Source organism: Stegodyphus dumicola, chromosome 4 (assembly GCF_044657685.1).
Source record: "Stegodyphus dumicola isolate Sdum_Otavi_A_Nest chromosome 4, ASM4465768v1".
Classification (NCBI taxonomy): domain Eukaryota; kingdom Metazoa; phylum Arthropoda; class Arachnida; order Araneae; family Eresidae; genus Stegodyphus; species Stegodyphus dumicola.
The window spans coordinates 83981794-84000301 of NC_140771.1; the positions used below are offsets into that span (position 1 = coordinate 83981794).

The 18508-nt window shown below is 31.8% G+C and overlaps 1 protein-coding gene across 1 annotated transcript in view; it reads left to right on the plus strand.

Annotated features, from left to right (window-relative positions):
* LOC118182198 (beta-1,4-glucuronyltransferase 1-like) overlaps positions 1–18508 on the plus strand; it is a 451694-nt gene that overhangs the window by 933 nt on the left and 432253 nt on the right. The window lies entirely within an intron of this gene.

Consider the following 18508-nt stretch of genomic DNA (forward strand, 5'->3'; position numbering starts at 1 on the left):
AGATTTTCCATAAAGTGTTTATTTAAAGTTCCATAAAATATATTCTTATTTAAAATTATGTCATTACAAATCAGCTTCAGGAATTAATTTAATATATTTATGAATTAAAATTGTAAATACAATAATCAATATGCGTAAACGTATAGGCCAGTTATCTTGAAGGTAAGCAATTTTTCTACCAGAAAAATGCGTTCTATGGATCGAGTTTTGAGTTTCTATGGAGCAAATTTATTCATTGAAAACGCTTTTTGCTATTTCGGAGAGCAGAAAATTTTCTCTCTATGATGGTTCAACAATTTTACTTGTAAATCTTACATTTTCTGAATTCGGGTGTTGCAACAATTTGTAAGGAAATGTTAAGTGATGTATAAAAAAAATGGCTCAGCCAAACAATGGGCTTCAAGCTTTGTTGAGTTCTTAAATGTGTTTCAGAAATAAGTTAACAAGCAATCATTAATAATTCATTAACAGTGATAAGCTGTTTAAATATTCTGTCATGGATGGTCTATATAGTAAGCTATTAATTAATTGGGCTCTAAAATTTATAACGAACTAATTCACTATTAAATTTGCTACGTCACTGAAGTAAGTGTTACAATCTAGTTAAAATATACAAAATCATATTTAAAAAGAACTGTATAACGATAGGAGATTAAAAAGGTTAAATACTGATTACATCTTATGTGAGCTAAACGTTTCCTGATAATGTTAATGAACACAATTTATTTATACAACGGGTTAAAAAGTGAACGTGTGTTAAAAATGCTTCATAATAGTGCCTTTTTTTTAAAAGAAAAAAAAAATTAAAGGCTGAATATGCAGCATGCATTATTCAACTTTTCATTGGTGCAAAATTTTAATATTTTTTATGTACTCATTTCAACTAATAGTTGAGTAATACGACTTTTGTCTTAAGTACTTTGTGATTAGTCAAAAAAAAAAAAAAAAAAAGTCTGAATGTTTTCAGATTTTATATTGCGCTCAAAGGGGTTTTATTTAACGTTTTGTGTTTTACCTTTATTAAATATCATGTTCTCCACACTTAAGGCATAAATCTCAATTCAACAGCAATATCACTAAATTAAAAAGAGCATATCTTTAGAATTTCCGATACACAATCTCGCGCACTGAAAATAATTTTTCCCCGTACAGTGATTGCCATTGCTCGCTTTAAAATCGTTAAGTTTGTTAATCAAAAATTCATTAAAGTTTTACAAAATATGAAATAGATAATAAAACAAATTCCAAATTTGGGCTTCCAGATGCCCATATTAAGTGAAGGACAACTTATTGAAAATTTGATGACTTCTAGGTACTGTTATTTTTTCGCAGTGGGAGAAACATACATATATTCATACAGATTCTTCATTATTTAATTTCTTTAAATATAATGCAGGGCTTTAATATTTGGTGGCAACAATTTGCAAAGTGAACCGACATTTATAGTGAATCAACGCAAAATTCCAATACGAAATTAATAGCCCTTCTGGGCTAACGCCCCTTGGGCTAAAAAGAATGGATCCGATCTTTGAATACTGAGATATTCAAAATTAAATATATTAACAATGTCTTGAATGTATTCCGAAATATTTCTTTCTAAAATATGAGAAGAGAAACAGTATTACTCTAAAGGACTAATTTTCGATTTGTCATGAATTATAAATTTAAATTAATCTTAACATTTCCCCTCTTACATATATTTCGAAAGACACAAATTTCTTCCGGGTTGTTCATTATTTTCAGCAAAAGAATTTGGTTTTTTGGCAAAATTAAGTTTATTAAAAGAAATAATCTTTGCAGGCACCGATCGCAAGCGATCCTTTGGTATATATGCACAATTTTTATTTTGAGTATTTAAGACTCTTCTGCATTAAATAAGCACACAAGTCTTCATGTAATTATAATTTATAATAAAATCAAATCATATCAAATTTTCCCAAAACGATTTGTTATTGTTGTTTATAAAATATCACTCTAAATGCATGATATGTTCTATATCTTGAAACAATAATAGCTTAATTCTTAAATTAGTAGGCTAATCGTAACTGTTTTGCTTAAAATTGTTTTAAGCCACAAACTAGAATTAGTTCACATTTTTTTTTTAAATATCGATAAATATATATGTTATACGTTGAAATGTATGTGCAAAGAATACTGTTGTAACAGCATTAGGGTAATACGTCGTGTAGAAGGTACTTATACTGGAAATATTTGGAAAAATACAAATGTTGTATATTGAAATGTACGTTTTAAGAACACGGTTATACCGCGCGCCACTTTACCACCTATACAATGTACTTTATAGTTTGTGCTGGGAAAGTTGCAAAAAGTATCAGTGTTTTATGTTGAAATGCACGTCTTAAACATACTGCTATTACACACACTACTTTAGCCCTTCTCGTAGAACGACTTTATACCACATACTGGGAACTTTTCGAAAAGTACCAATGCTGTATATTGAAATATACAGCATTGGTACGTGCTAAGAACACGTTTGTAACACCCATTTATTTAGTACGTAATGTAGTTTATAACACATGCTGGGAACATTTCGAAAAGTACCAGTTTTGTACGTTTAGGTGTACGTTCTAAGAAAACGTTGTTCTAAGAAAATATTTGTAACACATGCCACTTTAGCACGTTGCGTAGATACTTATAATGCGCGTGTCATAAAAACGAAAGAAATGCTCTTTGAAACTTCCGAAGTTGTTTGGGTATATTTTTCAAAATTTTACGACTTTTTTAATTTTTAAAACTTAAACGATAATTTTTTGAGGTGTCATATTGTAAGTAATTATATATTATATATTAAGTTAACATATGTAGGTTTTACTTTCAAAATAGAGCACGAATATTGCATTTTTAAATGCTTTATTTTACTAATAAGAAATAGTTAAAATGTAAGTAAAAATTAATGTTCCAGGATTCAGGTAATGATGAGCAGTTCACACACACTATTAGTTCCTCCGGCGTTGATAGAATACGTTATTCTCTTAATATCCACAGCTAGCTTTAAATAATATGATCAGCTTGGTTAAACCAAAAGGCACTCAAACACCAAAGAAGACCGTCTGTCTTCTTTAGCTCTTGAAGACAAGCAAGCCATCCGCTCGCATCTGCTACTCTCCACGTCTGGACGCTATCTGGCCTTGTCTTAACTGCTCTTGACAGAGCTTTGCTGGGATGACGTCACCACGCTGGTATTCGCCAAGTCAGCATCGGTCGTCGATGATCTCCACATATATTATATATTAAGGTGTTATATTATATATTAAGTTTTAAAACTGCAATTTTATTAACCGTTTTCTCTTATTGTAATTGCGCATATTTTTGAATATCTATGCATTATGATTACAAAATTTCTGTGCCAGTCTGAAGGCATAACAATCGCGATTTACAGTCATGTGCAAAAGTTTAAGACCACTCATGGAAAAATCAGATTTATTTAAATTTGGAAACAAAAACATATGTTATAAATGAAAAATAAATAGACTTACAAGGTTATTGAAGCATAGTAAGTATTTTGACGGACCTCCCTTATTTTTTAATCACTGCTGCAATCCTTTTAGGCATGCTGTGAACAAGAGACTGGTAGTAAGCTTAAGAAATCTCTGTACACCACACATGCTTTCTTGCTTCAACAAGTCCTGTAGCACTGGATGGTAGCTTCCCCGCGATTTTATTTCTCACAATACTTCACAGATTCTGTATGGGATTCAAATTTGGAGTAGCCCTAAGGTAATCTTTAACATTCCTTGCCATGTGACACGGAGCCTCATCATGCATGACAATTGAGCATCTGTGAAGTTCAATTTTCATGCATGATGAGGCTCCGTGTGAAGCTTCAACTTGTCACGTAACAAATTAAGGTACCGACTACCGTTCATCGTGGTTTTAGATGGCAGGAAATATACAGCAGCAGTGCCAGACGCAGATATTGTAACCCATATCATCTGGCTTGGAGGGTGTTTCTCTGTCGGACTCGTATATTTGTCATCATATCTTTTTCCAAATGGGCAGCGAATACATTTAACACGTGCAGAAAATTTCTGCACACTTGACTCATCGGATAATAACACTGTACTTCACTGTTATTCAGTCCGATTCTGATATTGTCTGGCGAACGTCACTCGTTCCTTTTTCATACTTTGAGTAAGTCGAGGTTTCCTTGCAGGTTTATAGGAAAATAAACCATAATCTTTAGTCAAACGTCTTGAAATAGTACTCGAACTGACGGTAGTACCCTTTGCAGACAGAGCAGCTCTAATTTTATCGCAGGAGGTTGTTGGATATCGAGATATCATCCTTCTTATCACACGTTTATCACGTGCACAAGTTTTTCTTGGGCGGCCCCTTCTCTTAAGATCCATATAATTTCCCGAAATTTTGAATTTACTGATATATTGATGCAAACCTGTTTTACTGATATTTGCCTTCAAACTTATTTTACGTCATGCAGGGCTACTATTTTTGCCCATTTTTCAACAGCAAATGGAGATTTTTTACCCATTACAAGAATTATATAACAGCACTGTGTACGCAAAATCCGATAACGAACTACTGATAAACGAGACCACATTATATTTATAGCAGAAAAAAGCGTTTGATGCAATCAACCCATGAGATAACGCAGTCAGGAGCGAAAATGGTGTAATGTGCACAGGAAAATGGTTGCACATGACTGTAATGGTCAAACATTGTATCCACGAATTCCGCAGTATGTTATTGGATTAAGAGTTGCATATTGGTTAAAGAATAGGAAATTTTACTTGAATTTAGCAAAAACACCCGCTTATATAAAAGAGCACAGTAAAAGAAAAATATTTAATAAAAGCCGCATTTATCTTATTAAACATACATCAAGCTACATTTTAGTCGGCTAATTCATACGTATCGAAATGTTCGAGCACTCGTTACTCAAAACATTCCTATATTCGAAATACATAATGTAGGAAACACAAAACACGAATACATACACCGCTTTTGAAAATAGTGGATATGTTACATCTTTAGAATTCAACAACGAAATTGTTGTTCCCAACTCTAATAAATTATAATTCAAATATAATCAGATTACACATTATGCCATATATTGACAGAAGAATATTTAATTTTTGCCCATTCCTTTTGAGTTGAAGATTATAAAAACAGAAATAAGGTAAATTCTCTAAAAACAAATAAATCTTATCCAAGTATTATATTTCACAAGTGGCTCAAAAAATAATAAAAATAAATGTCTTGAAAGAGAATTTAAAAATCGCGCAATTCTCAAGTGCCCCACATACTTATTAATCTTATGAACGTTCAATCTTTTCTAATAACTACACAATAGAATAAGCTACTTTTTTACGTTAGAGCAGTAATTTTATCACTTGGAAGAAAAGAAAAAATTACAAGAAATTGGGAGTAAATTTTGAAATTTGAAGAATTTGCAGCTTATTTGCAACAACAATGTTGTGAAAACTTTACAGTTTAGGATTATAATGAGAATTTAGCGAGGATTTCTCACTAAGTATTCACACTAACATTTTAACCCTTTGACTAGGAATTAAGAAAAAGCGAAAATTACCGCGTTTTCTATCCAAGTGAACAAAATATGTCGTAAATAAGGTAAATTTAGCGATTTTTTTGACAAACGGATTTCAAGCCAAAAGCTGGGATACATATGTTCCAGCCGTAGTTAATGGTGGGATATGTATGTCCCACCCGCAGCGATCGACTTACTATAAGCATAGCTATTATTCTGCAAAACTTTATTACATGAAATACAAGTAGATGTTTCATCGTATGGTACAGAGTAAAGCATCTTTGCGTAACCCAACATTACACATTGGAAATTCCTATTTGTTCTTCTCTATGTTCATTTGTGTACAACGAGCACAGCGGTGACTTGACTTTCCAGGTATTGGAAAATGATTCTCAACATTCAGGTGATTCTAAGCACTTTTTAACCCAATAGTAATTCTTAAAATTTTTGTGGGACATATATGTCCCGTTAGTAGTCGAAGGGTTAAAATTACTAAATTGCTTCCGAAATGCTTGTCGCTTATGAGTCTGTAATTTAATAGTCTAAATACACGTTAAACTATGTATGATTTTATAGTGATACTTCTTTATTATTAAATTAGGAAAATTCTGTGTGTATATATGCTTTTTACACACATTATGGGAAAAAGCGGCTTCTAGAGCCATTAAATTTTGAGCACACGTACTTCTCCACCCGAATATGTGCGCCCCTAAATACGAATTTTTAATTCACTTATTTATTTTATGTTTTGTGTGAAAATAATGAAATTTTGAAATTTTTATTAACAAACTTAACGATTTCAAAACGGTATTTTGCCATTCGGCCTGTCGTAATATCTTTCACATTTAATAAAAAAAAATCTCAGAAATTTAAGAAATGTGTTGCTACTACCCCGAATAATACATATTTATCTTTCTTCATTATGCCTGTGTGGTGCCATTCTGAATAAAATATTTTATTTTTTCTTTCCAATTTAATCAATCTGTTACTGAGCCCACCACCAGCGGCCGAGCGGTAAAGTCGCTGAATATTGGTAGTTCGATCCGAGATTCGAATCATGCGAACGGGCTGGCTGCATGGGCAATTTCGTGGATTTCTCTATGTGCAATGTGTATACGAGCCAGTTTCCCTTAGAAAGTCTTCCACAAACGCATCCCTCCCCCCTTAGGCAGATTGCCGTCAAGACTTTGCTATGATCACATAAACCAAACCAAACTCAGGCGAATGGATTGGTTGCATGATTGGTTCATTGGTAAATAGATGGCTGCATGATAGTTTTCCCTGTGAGTAACGTGTTTTCCGTACAAAGCCAGAAGCCAGTTTCCCTTAGAAAGTCCTCCCACGATGGCATCTTTCCCTTACAGTTATCTCTCGTACTCTTTGATATAACTAAACAAATAACCTCAGCACTATCATCTTTTGAAAATTTAGTTTACGCATTTTGAAATCTTAACGATTGAACTTTCGTTACCATTTATTAAATATCTTCCGTATATACGGATGATTTATTTTATAGAAGAAGGAATTAGTTTAAAATATTTTACATATTATCGATTAACACTTATTTCGATCTATGTATTTATACTGGATTTTAGCAGTAAAAGTTTTCTGTTGCAAGAAGTAAAATATCCATACTTCTTTCCATTTCACACATAAGCCGCTTTCGCCGCCAGCCCATAAAATATTTATTCTAAAGAAATAAATTACATGTAATAATTTTAATGAATACAGCTGGCGTCATTTTATGGATCCAGCCACGTAATTAATAATACGAGATAGAGAGTATTGCTTTTAAATCGCTTAGTTTATTAATCAAAAACTTATCCTGATTGATTAAATATGAAGGAAATTTTAAATATCTTACTCTTTGTCGAACGTCAACTTATCTTTTACTAGAAGATAAAAATATTTTATTCCGGGCAGTTGCAATAGATTTCTTTCAAATCTCTGAGTGTGGGTTTCAATGAGCCACCAAATTTTGAATATATGTATTTAAATTTTGGTGGCTCTAAGTTCCACAGTTTTTCCTAATGCGGGGAACATAAGAACTACCCCATGTGTATACGAAAACATGAAAAATACAGCGTTTTTGTGACGAACAATTCGCTTAATATGATCAAAGTACGAGTATTACAGAATATTGATGTTTAAGCTGAAGTAAATTCGTATAAAATGGTCAAAATAGATTTTAAAAATTGCTAAGGGTCAGAAAACAACTTGTTTTGGATTTCAGTCAGCCAAGCGAAAAACCAGCCATAGTTTGATTTGTATTTTGAATAAATCTAGCGATTTTGGAGGATGATTAGTCACTCGTCCCTTTTCTTCAGAAGCAAAAACATTTCTAACTAAGGTTGCATTTTTGCTTAATTATGAAATTTTATATTGGCTTGTTCGCTTCCATTCCGATTGAAGGACGCCCTTTAAGTATAAGATTAGGAATACAGCATCGATCAGATAATTTCCAGAAATGTTACGAATAATTCATAAGTGAACCATTGGGTCAAAGACAGTTCATAAAGAAAGTGCTGTACTTTCATAATTAAAATTCTGTAAAAGTACTCATTTATATATTTCTTATTGTGTTTATATTAAATCAATCAAATTCCACTGCTATTTTGAGGGACATTTTTTCTCATCGTTTAAGATTATCATTCAGTTAATGTTATTAAAATAGTCGTGAACAAACGTGATCACATTAAGCAGTGCCTGTAATAGATACACTAATTAAATGCTGTTAATATTAAGCCGTCGTTGCAAGAGAATTGTGATTTTCTTTTTTTGGATTGAGATTTAATTTATTGTATTCCATTCATACATATGTTTTCTTCTTAAGTTGGTGGTTTCTTCTTAAGTTGTAATGGTTGGTGTTCAGTCACATGTTTTGAGTTTCGAAATAGTATCTAGGAGAGTACCAAAATTATTTAGATGCGAAAATATAAATCATTAATTACAACAGGAATTAAAGGTTCGCGAATTTACTTCTCTTCTCGAGATTTCACCGGTTCGTTTAAAATTTGCGGAAATTTGCACTGCGATAAAATTACTACGATTTAGATGGGAAAGCTTAAGATGTATAAGATCTTGTAAAACAAATTCGATCGAATATGAAATTTTGTATTTATAATTCAGTACAGAATGCTTATAAGAGTATGCTTTAAAACGTATTAGCGATGTCTTGTTATCATTTTTCTAAGGTATAAAGCTGAGGTTACAAAATAAGTACTATTTTAATTCATTTCAGTTCAAGCTTTGAGAACGTAAAAATTCCGTGGAATTCTTTTTGAATTATACTAAAAATTACTTTAAGAGAAACCAGATTAAGCGGAATATAAAAAAATATAATGCTGAATTAATATTTCCTGAAGAACAATTATTTATTAATCTCTACTATTAAATATTTAAGAATCTATTTGTATGTTCCTCGCATGGTGGAAAAACGATGTCACGTAGAGGCATCCAATTTTGAATATACGTAATCATCCACCCCAGCATGAATACTTCAAAGCCAGAATTTTGAATTTTGAATTTGTTTTGATGTATTTCATATTTTGTACGAATTTAGTGAATTTTTGATTAACAAACTAGCGATCTGAAAGCGAGCATTGATAACGTTGTTCGAAATAAAAAAAATGTTTACCTACGGTGCGCTAGACTGTTGCCATTCGGCAAAATGAAAGATATTTGTCCTTCAATTTTAAGCAACAAACACAACTATTCAAAAGCAATATGCTGTCACTATCCGAAATTTTCAGTAAAGCGTAAGATATTTAACATTCAAATTTAGTCTGTTTGTTATCGATTAACAAACCAAGCGATTGGAAACAATAAACACAATCATTAAAAATATTAATCTGATTGATTTAAATAAAAACGCATTTAAATGACAAGATGTCTTATTAGAAATGCTAAATATTTTTATGAAATGGCACTAAGTGTACCCATTAAAATCACTGTATATTTTTTTTCAGTTTTATGATAACTATTTTAGCAGGCTGGATGCGCAAGCTTCTAGTTATTAAAAATATTATATTGTATTATTTATACGTATATTTGTTACATTGTTCCGCTCTTTACATGTCAATAAATATTATACAAAAAAGAAAAAAAAAAAAAAAAAAAAATCTGAAATGTTTCAGATTTTAAATTACGTCCAAAGGGGCGTTTTTTTAACGTTTTGAGTGTTACCTTTATTTATTAAATATCATGTTCTTTGCACTTAAACCATAAAATTCAGTTCAAGAGCAATATCGCAAAATAATGTTAAATTAAGCATATCTTTAGAATTTCCGATATACACAGTCTCGCGAGCTGGAGATAAAAGTATTTTTTTTCTATATAACGTTGCCATTTCTCGCTTTTAAAGCATTGAGTTTGTAAATCAAAAATTCGTTAAAGTTTTACAAAATATAAAATCTATAATAAAACAAATTCCAAATTTGGGATTTCAGATGCCCATATTCGCAGTAGGATTTCGTCATTCAAAATTTGATGGCTCTATGTACCATTGTTTTATCACAATGCGAGAAATAGACAATCATTTATGCAGATTTTTCATTATTTAATTTCTTCAAATATAATGCAGGACTCTAACATTTTGTGACAACAGTTTGAAAAGTGAACCGACGTTTATGAGTCCGACGCAAAATCGCAAAACGAAAACAATAGTCCTTCAGGGACAAAGCCCCTTTGGACTAATAAGAGCACGCGATCTTAGTATATTCCTCATTTCGAATTCGAAGAGAGAGAGAGAAAAAGAAATGCTATTAATCTCTGTGGTTAAATAATGTAGAAATAAACGCTCATTATTTTGGGCAGTACAGACCACGAAGTGCAACACCTGCATTACATTGGTGATGAAATGATTCACTTTAAAGAAAGTGTGTGGCTTGTATCACATACTTCTTCAGCAGTGACGCTAATTCTGGCAGTAAGGTCTTAAAAAGAATGAAACTGCTTCTCGTAAACAAGATATGTCGTCGTTATGATCATGTGCTTGTAAGCTTGTCGTTTATATGAATAAGTTTTGTAAATATCCATGACTAACCCTTTGTCTTCTCCCCCCCCAAAAGAAAAAGATAAAGCAGTCGGTGTAAAGTTTATTTGCTTCTCACTTGGTTAACATATTGGTAATGGTTAATAATGAATTTTTACTTTCTTGTAATACAGGAAGTTTATTAATCGAGAAAAATTTCGAGTGTTATATTTCAATGGAAATATCCATGAGAGATTATGTGACTTAAACTCTCTTCCTGTGATCTAATTTTTTGAACTTCTGATGAAATTTATATTTCCATTATAAATCAATACTGTTCATGTTTCATGAAGTAATTTTTTTTTTCAGTAAGTAGATAAAATTATTCTGTAAATTTTATTATTTTATTCACAGTCAGTCTGTTCTTTTCTTCAATTTTTGTTTTTGGTTATTTACCAATTGGAAAATTTCCGAAAAGACTATACTAAGTTTATCACATATAATTTTATATTATTAAAGTATTATTAATGTTGGATCTGCATACAGTTTTCATTTTGCTGCTATCACTTAAATTATCCTGTTTTGAGGATTATTTTTCTTTTTCCTAGGTACAAGGGAGGGATTCTGCAAAATTTATTTTACTCGTGAAGACAAGGGACTTATATCTGATCACCCTCGAAATTGTTGTTGAAAATATAAGCCGGAATAAGTTTGCTTTTTTGGTTAATTTTAAATAATTGACTGAAATCGAAATCAAGTTTTCTGGCGACTTAATCCCTTGCTTGGCGACTTTTTTCTGAAGCTTGGTATTTTTTATAAACTATGCTCATCTCATTTGGCTATTTTACTTCAGTTAAAAAATTCTATAATACTTTGACAGTATTAACAGAACTGTTGGCCCACCAGCGGCCGAGCGGTAAAGTCGCTGAACACTGGTAGTTCGGTCCGAGGTTCGAATCCCGCGAACGGGCTGGCTGCATGGGTGTTTTCGTGGTTTTCCCCATGTGTAACGTGTATACGAGCCAGTTTCCCTTAGAAAGTCCTCCACGAAGGCATCCCTCCCCTTAGGCAGATAGCCCTAGTGTGCTTTGCCATAATTAAATACACCAACAGAACTGTTGATCTCAATAAGCGATGCATTTTTCACGTATTCGTTTACAAACGAGCGGGCTTTCGGCAATTCGATGACGGTATCCAAATCATAACATTAACTGCGATCACATTAAGCGGCGTGTACTGTATTATTAGCATGTTTAAAGCAAAGAAAGATGCACAAAGTAACATGTAAATAGAAGTCTGAGTGGGCCAATTAAAACAAAGGGGGCAGTGAAGAGGCTTCAATCAGTCCGACAGAGATGGTTACTGGTAGCTCGCTCCATTTACTTTATACCCCTGTATTTGACATATAAACCTAACCATAACCTCATTACTAGATCTATTGAAAATGAGTTTTATGCATTTTGGAATTTCTGCAGTTGCTTTTCCTGAAATATTCATCAAGTTTCGTACCTTGATGTAGAAGATGTATTTTACAGGAAAAGAAATCAAAATTTAAGATTTTGTTGAGACACTATCCATAAAACATTTATTGGAAGCAAGAGGCTTAAACTATATATTTTATAGCAAAAGCTTTCTGTTGTTAAAAAAAAAAAGATTAAGGTGTTTTTAGCCCAAAAATGGCATTTTGCGTTGATTCACTATAAACGGCGAATCACTTTTTAAATTGTTGCCACTAAATATTAAAGCACTGTATTATATTAAAAAAAATTAAATAATGAAAAATCCGCATAAATGTGTGTTTGTTTCTCGCAGTGTGATAAAACAACGGTACTTAGAGCCATCTAATTTTGAATAACGTACGTCTCCACCCGAATATGGGCATCTGGAAGCCCAAATTCGGAATTTTTATTACCTATTTCATATTTTGTAAGGCATTTACGAGTTTTTGATTTAGAAACTCAACGATTTCAAAGCAAGCAATGGCAACGCTGCATCAAATAAATAAATAAATAAATAAAAATAAAAAAAAAAATTAATTTTATCTCCAGCAAGCGAGCTTGTATATCGGAAATTCTAAAGATTTGCTCATTTTAAAATTATTTTGCGATATTGCTATTGAATTTTGAATTGAATTTTGTGGTTTAAATGGGAAGAACATGATATTTAATATATAAAGATAGCATACAAAACGTTATAAAAAAACGCTGCCTTTGGGCGTAATACAGAATCTGAAAGCTTTTTTTTTTTTTTTTTTTTTTTTAAACAAGCTTTTACGTTTTGTATGAATTTAATAAACTTTTGATGAATAAACTTCTATGTGGAAGCGAGCAGTTGCAACACTGTTCCAAACGAAAAATTTTTGTCTCCAGCGCTCCAGACTGCTGCCATTCGACAAAATGTAAGATCTGTCTGTTTAGTCAACAAATTCAAATATTTAAAAGCAATGCGCTGCCATTCCTCGAAATAAAATACTTTCACCTTCGCGCAAGCTTGTTACCATCCAGTAAAGCGTAAGATAAGAAACTTTATAATTTAATATGCCTTTAATTGATTAACAATGTTTCAATATAGCGTTCAATAAAGCAATATAGGCAGTTCTTAAGAAAATGTTTTGTATTTTTAAATCTAATTGGTTTAAATAAAAAATACATGCGAAGCATGCGATATTTAATTATAAATATTAAATATTTTCATGAAATGACACTAGTTAGACTCATTAAAATCATTGTATATATATTTATTTTTTTAATAAAAATTTTAGGCGGCTGGCCGCGCAACGAAAAAAAAAAAAAAAACTTGTTTACATTCGTATTTCTTTTCTTTTTAGGCATTTTTACTAGAGTGGCACAGTTTATATGGTGAGCTCACCTAGAATACCTAATTTTCTAATGCCAGCATCGCCTGAAAAAATATTCCTTATATATCTCAAACTCCATTGTTTAAGAATCAGATATTTCTTAATTATAAGTACCTTTACTGGAACGGGACGGAATATTAATTAATCCGTTAGCTCTTTCCTGCTCATCTCTTGCCATTCTCAGAAGAGGAATACTCAGACAAATAAATAAAGCGACTAAACGCAGATACTTCTAATTCTATGTTCGAATCTTGGGAAAAGGAACTGGCTTTATGGGTCTTTTCATGGCTTTCTTCTTATGTAATGTTAATTGCTCCACAAAGGCAGATAGCCCATAATCAATTACTTATCCATTTACTGTTTCGTAAAGCAACTTGCAATGGGAATATATTGATCAGCTTTATGCCATAGCGTTAGCTAATACTTTTCTTTGCGAAAATGATTATAGTTATTATTATATAGAAATGAGTTATTTATAACAAATATTGGAAAATGCTAACTGAAAGTATGAGATATGTCAACTTTTAAAATTATGTCAGCCAAACGTTACGATTCTCGATATATGGCGTTAAACTTAAAATTCGCACCAAGGAGCATACACTTCAAATGAACAAATCTTCAAAAACTAATCACAGTTGGTTGCTTAACTATAATTTTGATTTTGGTTCTGCGAAAAACTATTCACAAAGCTTTGCTCAGTTGAATGGAATTTCTTGAAGATTTTCACATTAAAAACAGTTGATCTTTTTAACATAATGACATTACTTTATAGTAATCTAGTTCTTCCAGATTTCAAAATTTTCTAATGTCTTAGTTTATCTTAGTTTTCTAATTACTCTTTTCCTCGAAAAATGGCGCTACGTTTGTTTTTATTTTGCTTCTCTCATTTATTTCCATATAAAATGGTTTTAGCTTAAAAAGCTTATGCCAATCTAAAATTGCTTTTCTGCCTCATTTTAAATGAGGCAGAAATCAAGTAAGAGACATTTTTTTAAAAAAAATTACATATATATAACTAAGAACCATCTATGGCTTACTTAATATACTAACTTTACTTAAAATTTAATGTACAAAATAAAATACGTTTTACTCAAGTATATTTAGTTACATTTAATTTTGAACTATTGATTCGTGAAATATTCATAAATACAACAAGTTTAACTTTTGAACAGACGCATGATTTCTTAGCTACACATTGTAATTCCTCAGGTATTCATCCCTCGCTTATACCCCTCCCTAGCTTTTAAGCGTCAGTCTCTGAAAATTAAATATATATATATATATACAAATGACTTTTTTCCAATTTACTCTTTCTTTTTTGGCCAAAAATAAGTAATTTTAGCTGAATTAGCCATTTTCACTTATTTGAAGCAGTTTTGTTCTTCAAACAACTTGACTGACGCCATTTTGAGTTCTTTCCGTGTCTTTTCACGTCTGTCACACCCTCTCTAAAAAAAAGGGGGGACAGGAGTTCCCGCCAAAACTACAATCTCAGCCCATTGGCCTATGCAGATTTGATTGTTTCACCCACCTACGTCACACGACGAGAAGGAAGGTTGGTAGGACACGGAGGGGATTTGCACCCTTTTCAAATCTTTTTCGCGATGCAAAGGACGGCACTTCCCAGGTCAGTTTTTTCGTTTCTTTTGTCTGTGTTTTTTTGGTCCTAATAAGACCCAACGACGTTTGTTTTCTTGCAAATTTAATTGCATATTAATTTGATTACAGTACCATTCTCTTTATAAAAGTTCTTTCTTCTTTAAGCTATGCAGGACCAGCCCGTACGTTGTTGTATTTTTGACTAATAGCAGACCGCTATTTATTTTATTTTGATTTTAATTTTACATTGCTCGGAGTTGCATTTACATTTTTAACGCTTTAATGTGTTTTTCAGCGGACGCGTCGGGAAAAAGGAACAGAGCATTGAAGCTCCAAAAAAGATTTATTCGGGACTATTCATGTTTTTATAAAAAATTTTTTCGCATCAAACAAGAGCTTCAATGGCCTGTTTCGGCGAAACGCGTAATGGTATTTAGCCTAGTTCGACACTTAGTCATTTTTCCCTTGAAAAGCCTGGTTGAGGGTAGAGTGGGTTAATTTACCATTTTCCGCTTTGTAATTATTGTATTTTTGCAATTTATGTTTTCATTATAGTTTTTGCATTTTATGTTTTGATATTTTTTCCGTCAATCTATTTTTTATGTGTGTTAACTTTTCACATATCACAACGGTCAGATTAATTTTTTCGTGCATACGCATGTCTTCCAATATTAATTTTAACAGTTTTTTTCGCGTGTTTGCAGTTTTTATCCAGTTTTTCCAGATTAATATTAAAAAAAAATTTCTTATTAGTTCATATTTTAGTAACACAGCGTTGAACTATTTCGTGGAGCTACAGCTCCTGGTAACTTTTTAGCAAGATCGCTGCAATGTTTCTACCTACTATTATTTCATATCTTTTTGCAGCATTATGCGCAAAAAAATTTTTAAGACCAAATAGGTCTTACGTCTCATTACTTGTTAAGCTTTACAATTTCTGTTTCAATTATATATATATATATATATATATATATATGTATTTCCCCCTTCTTCAGTGCGTTTGGGGAACTCATTTGGATTCGCCCACGTAGTGATTTTTTGTCTTACTAACGTAAACAAACCTCCTCAAAAGATCTGTGAAGATCACGTCGAACTTTTCCCTCCTAACTGTTGAATTTTGCGTCATCCTTATACTAGAAACGACCCATTGCAGCTAAGCAAACACAAGCTAACATTCAGTCAACGATTTCACGGCGTCGACTGCACATTCACCTTTTCTGATTATTTATAGATGGTTGGAAGCCCAAGGTTTAGCAGAGATGGAACGAGCGAGATTCAAGTGGAAACAGAAATGAAGATAGATATTGTAAGATAACATTTGTACGCATTCTTATTGGAATGTAGATTTCTTAAAAAAATAATATTGTGATAGTTATCTGTGGTTTATCCATGACTAATTTTCATTATGTTCTTATTGCGTCTTTCGGAAATTAAATTATTCGCATAACTTTCCTCTCTCGATTTTCGGACGATAAAATTATTAAAAAAAGGGGGGATATAGTAATTTTCGGACGGAATAAATTAGTGATAAAAGGGGAATAAAGTAATCACTTTTTGTCAGTTAACTATACTGATAACTGTTGAAGTATAATAATACTTATTTACTGAATAATTTCCTGTAATAATCAACAGTACAATATTTCTTACTTTCTTACTCAAATCAGTCAACACCAAGCCTTACTATGATTCTTTTATGGCAACTTAATTCTCATATTGTTATTTATTTAGTTTTCGATCTCTAAAGGATCAATTATAAAATCAGTCATTATCATTCATTCATTCAATTAAAAACCATGGACTTTTTTTTAATCATCAGGATAGCTGATTAAAAACCACTGAATGAACAAAGAATGCAAAGAATCAATAAAACGCTTTAAAAGTATTATTATAATTAAGGAATGGAATATGCAAGAGACGCGGTAAAATAATATTTACTTGTTAGTGCATTCTAGTGATTGGCCACAATCTGAATTCCCTTTTGAGAGAAGCAGACCTATTTGTAGCACATTTAGATTTGCTATCATATATTTTAAGAACCTACCAAGAAATTGTTTCATAATGCAAGAAAGGGGAAAAGATTCAGAATAAGTTTATGTGCACATCCATCTAGGTGATGTGTAGGAGATTTATTTTGAAGATAATTTCACATTTTAAAGGAACGAATGAGGTAATCTGCACATTAAATAAACATAAGTTGAGCACATAAGTAAAAGTTGAGCTTAAAGCTCTGTTCTATCTTCTCTTCGGTTCATAAAACATATATTCGCTCAAGTCAAGAAATTAAGAGCACGCGAAAGAGAGTTTAAAAGCAAGGTAGCTTAATTGCAGCTTGTGCCTATCGGAATTATTGAACTAATGGAAGTTAACGTCAGTTTGTTATTGGTTAGAAATCTTTTCTGTTTCCCATGTAGGATTTTATGTTAATTAACCAGGCGTATAGAACCGTACATTTTGCCTTTATTTTCACTTTAATCAGTTTCTACCAGAATGCAAATCGGGTAACGTGTTTAAACGTATAGTTTGTTGAGTTCTAAAAAAAAAGCCTTTGGTAGTATTGCTGAGCAATCACTATGTTACTTCTCCCTGCGACTGAACTGCTCAACCGGCCTTAGCTTTTCTAGCCGTAATTGCTTCGTGAAAATGCTGAGGCCGGAAAGAAAGATTATTAAGCGCTTGTAGCTATTATTATTTTTTATTTGATTTTGAGCTCTTGTTCTGAATTTTAGGGAAGCTGCAGATTTGCATTTACTGTTGTAAGTTTCATGTAACCATTAGGTATTAGTAGAAAGGTTGATTTTGAACCATTCTCTGAGTTTGTAGTTTCTGTGCTTTAGAAGAAAGATTGGGCTATAAAGTCGTCTGTTTACGGTTTTAAATGTGAACATTTAAAGTGTGTTGAATTACAAAATTAATGGGTTGTACAGCTTTTAAAGGTATCGTCAGAAACTGTTGTATTAACCAATGCATGATGCACAGGCAAGAAATTATGCAACAATCTTGTTGCAAATAATCCATATGAAATCCATATGAAATGAGGTTTTCGACTGTATTGTGTTGACCAAAATTAAATACCACCACAGACTTGATGTAAATATAACAAGAGAATTCAGATCTCATTTGCAAAGCCTAATATTAAATATATCTGCTATAATAAAAAGTAATACCACTCAATCTTATTAAAATTTAGATTTAAAAGTCCTGTTTGAATGCATTATTTTAAGAACTTTTGGGTTAATTTTGAAACTAATTTTTGAAGTAAATAAATGTTATTTGAAATAACGGTAATTTTTCTTGCAAACAATTTGTTTTCAGAATGTTTCATTAAAACTATACTTTTGAAGGAAACCAGAGGCGTCACGAGAAAAATGAACACTAAAGAGTGTTTCACTTATATCAAAATCTTTTTTCAGTTATATGTTCCATTAAAACCGTACTACTGAAGCAAACAAGGAGATTCATGATAAAAATGGACGTGAAAAAGGTAATGTAAAAAAATATTAAGAAACGCTGATTTAAAGTGTAGAATTCTCAAAATACTTTAGCTAATAGTATT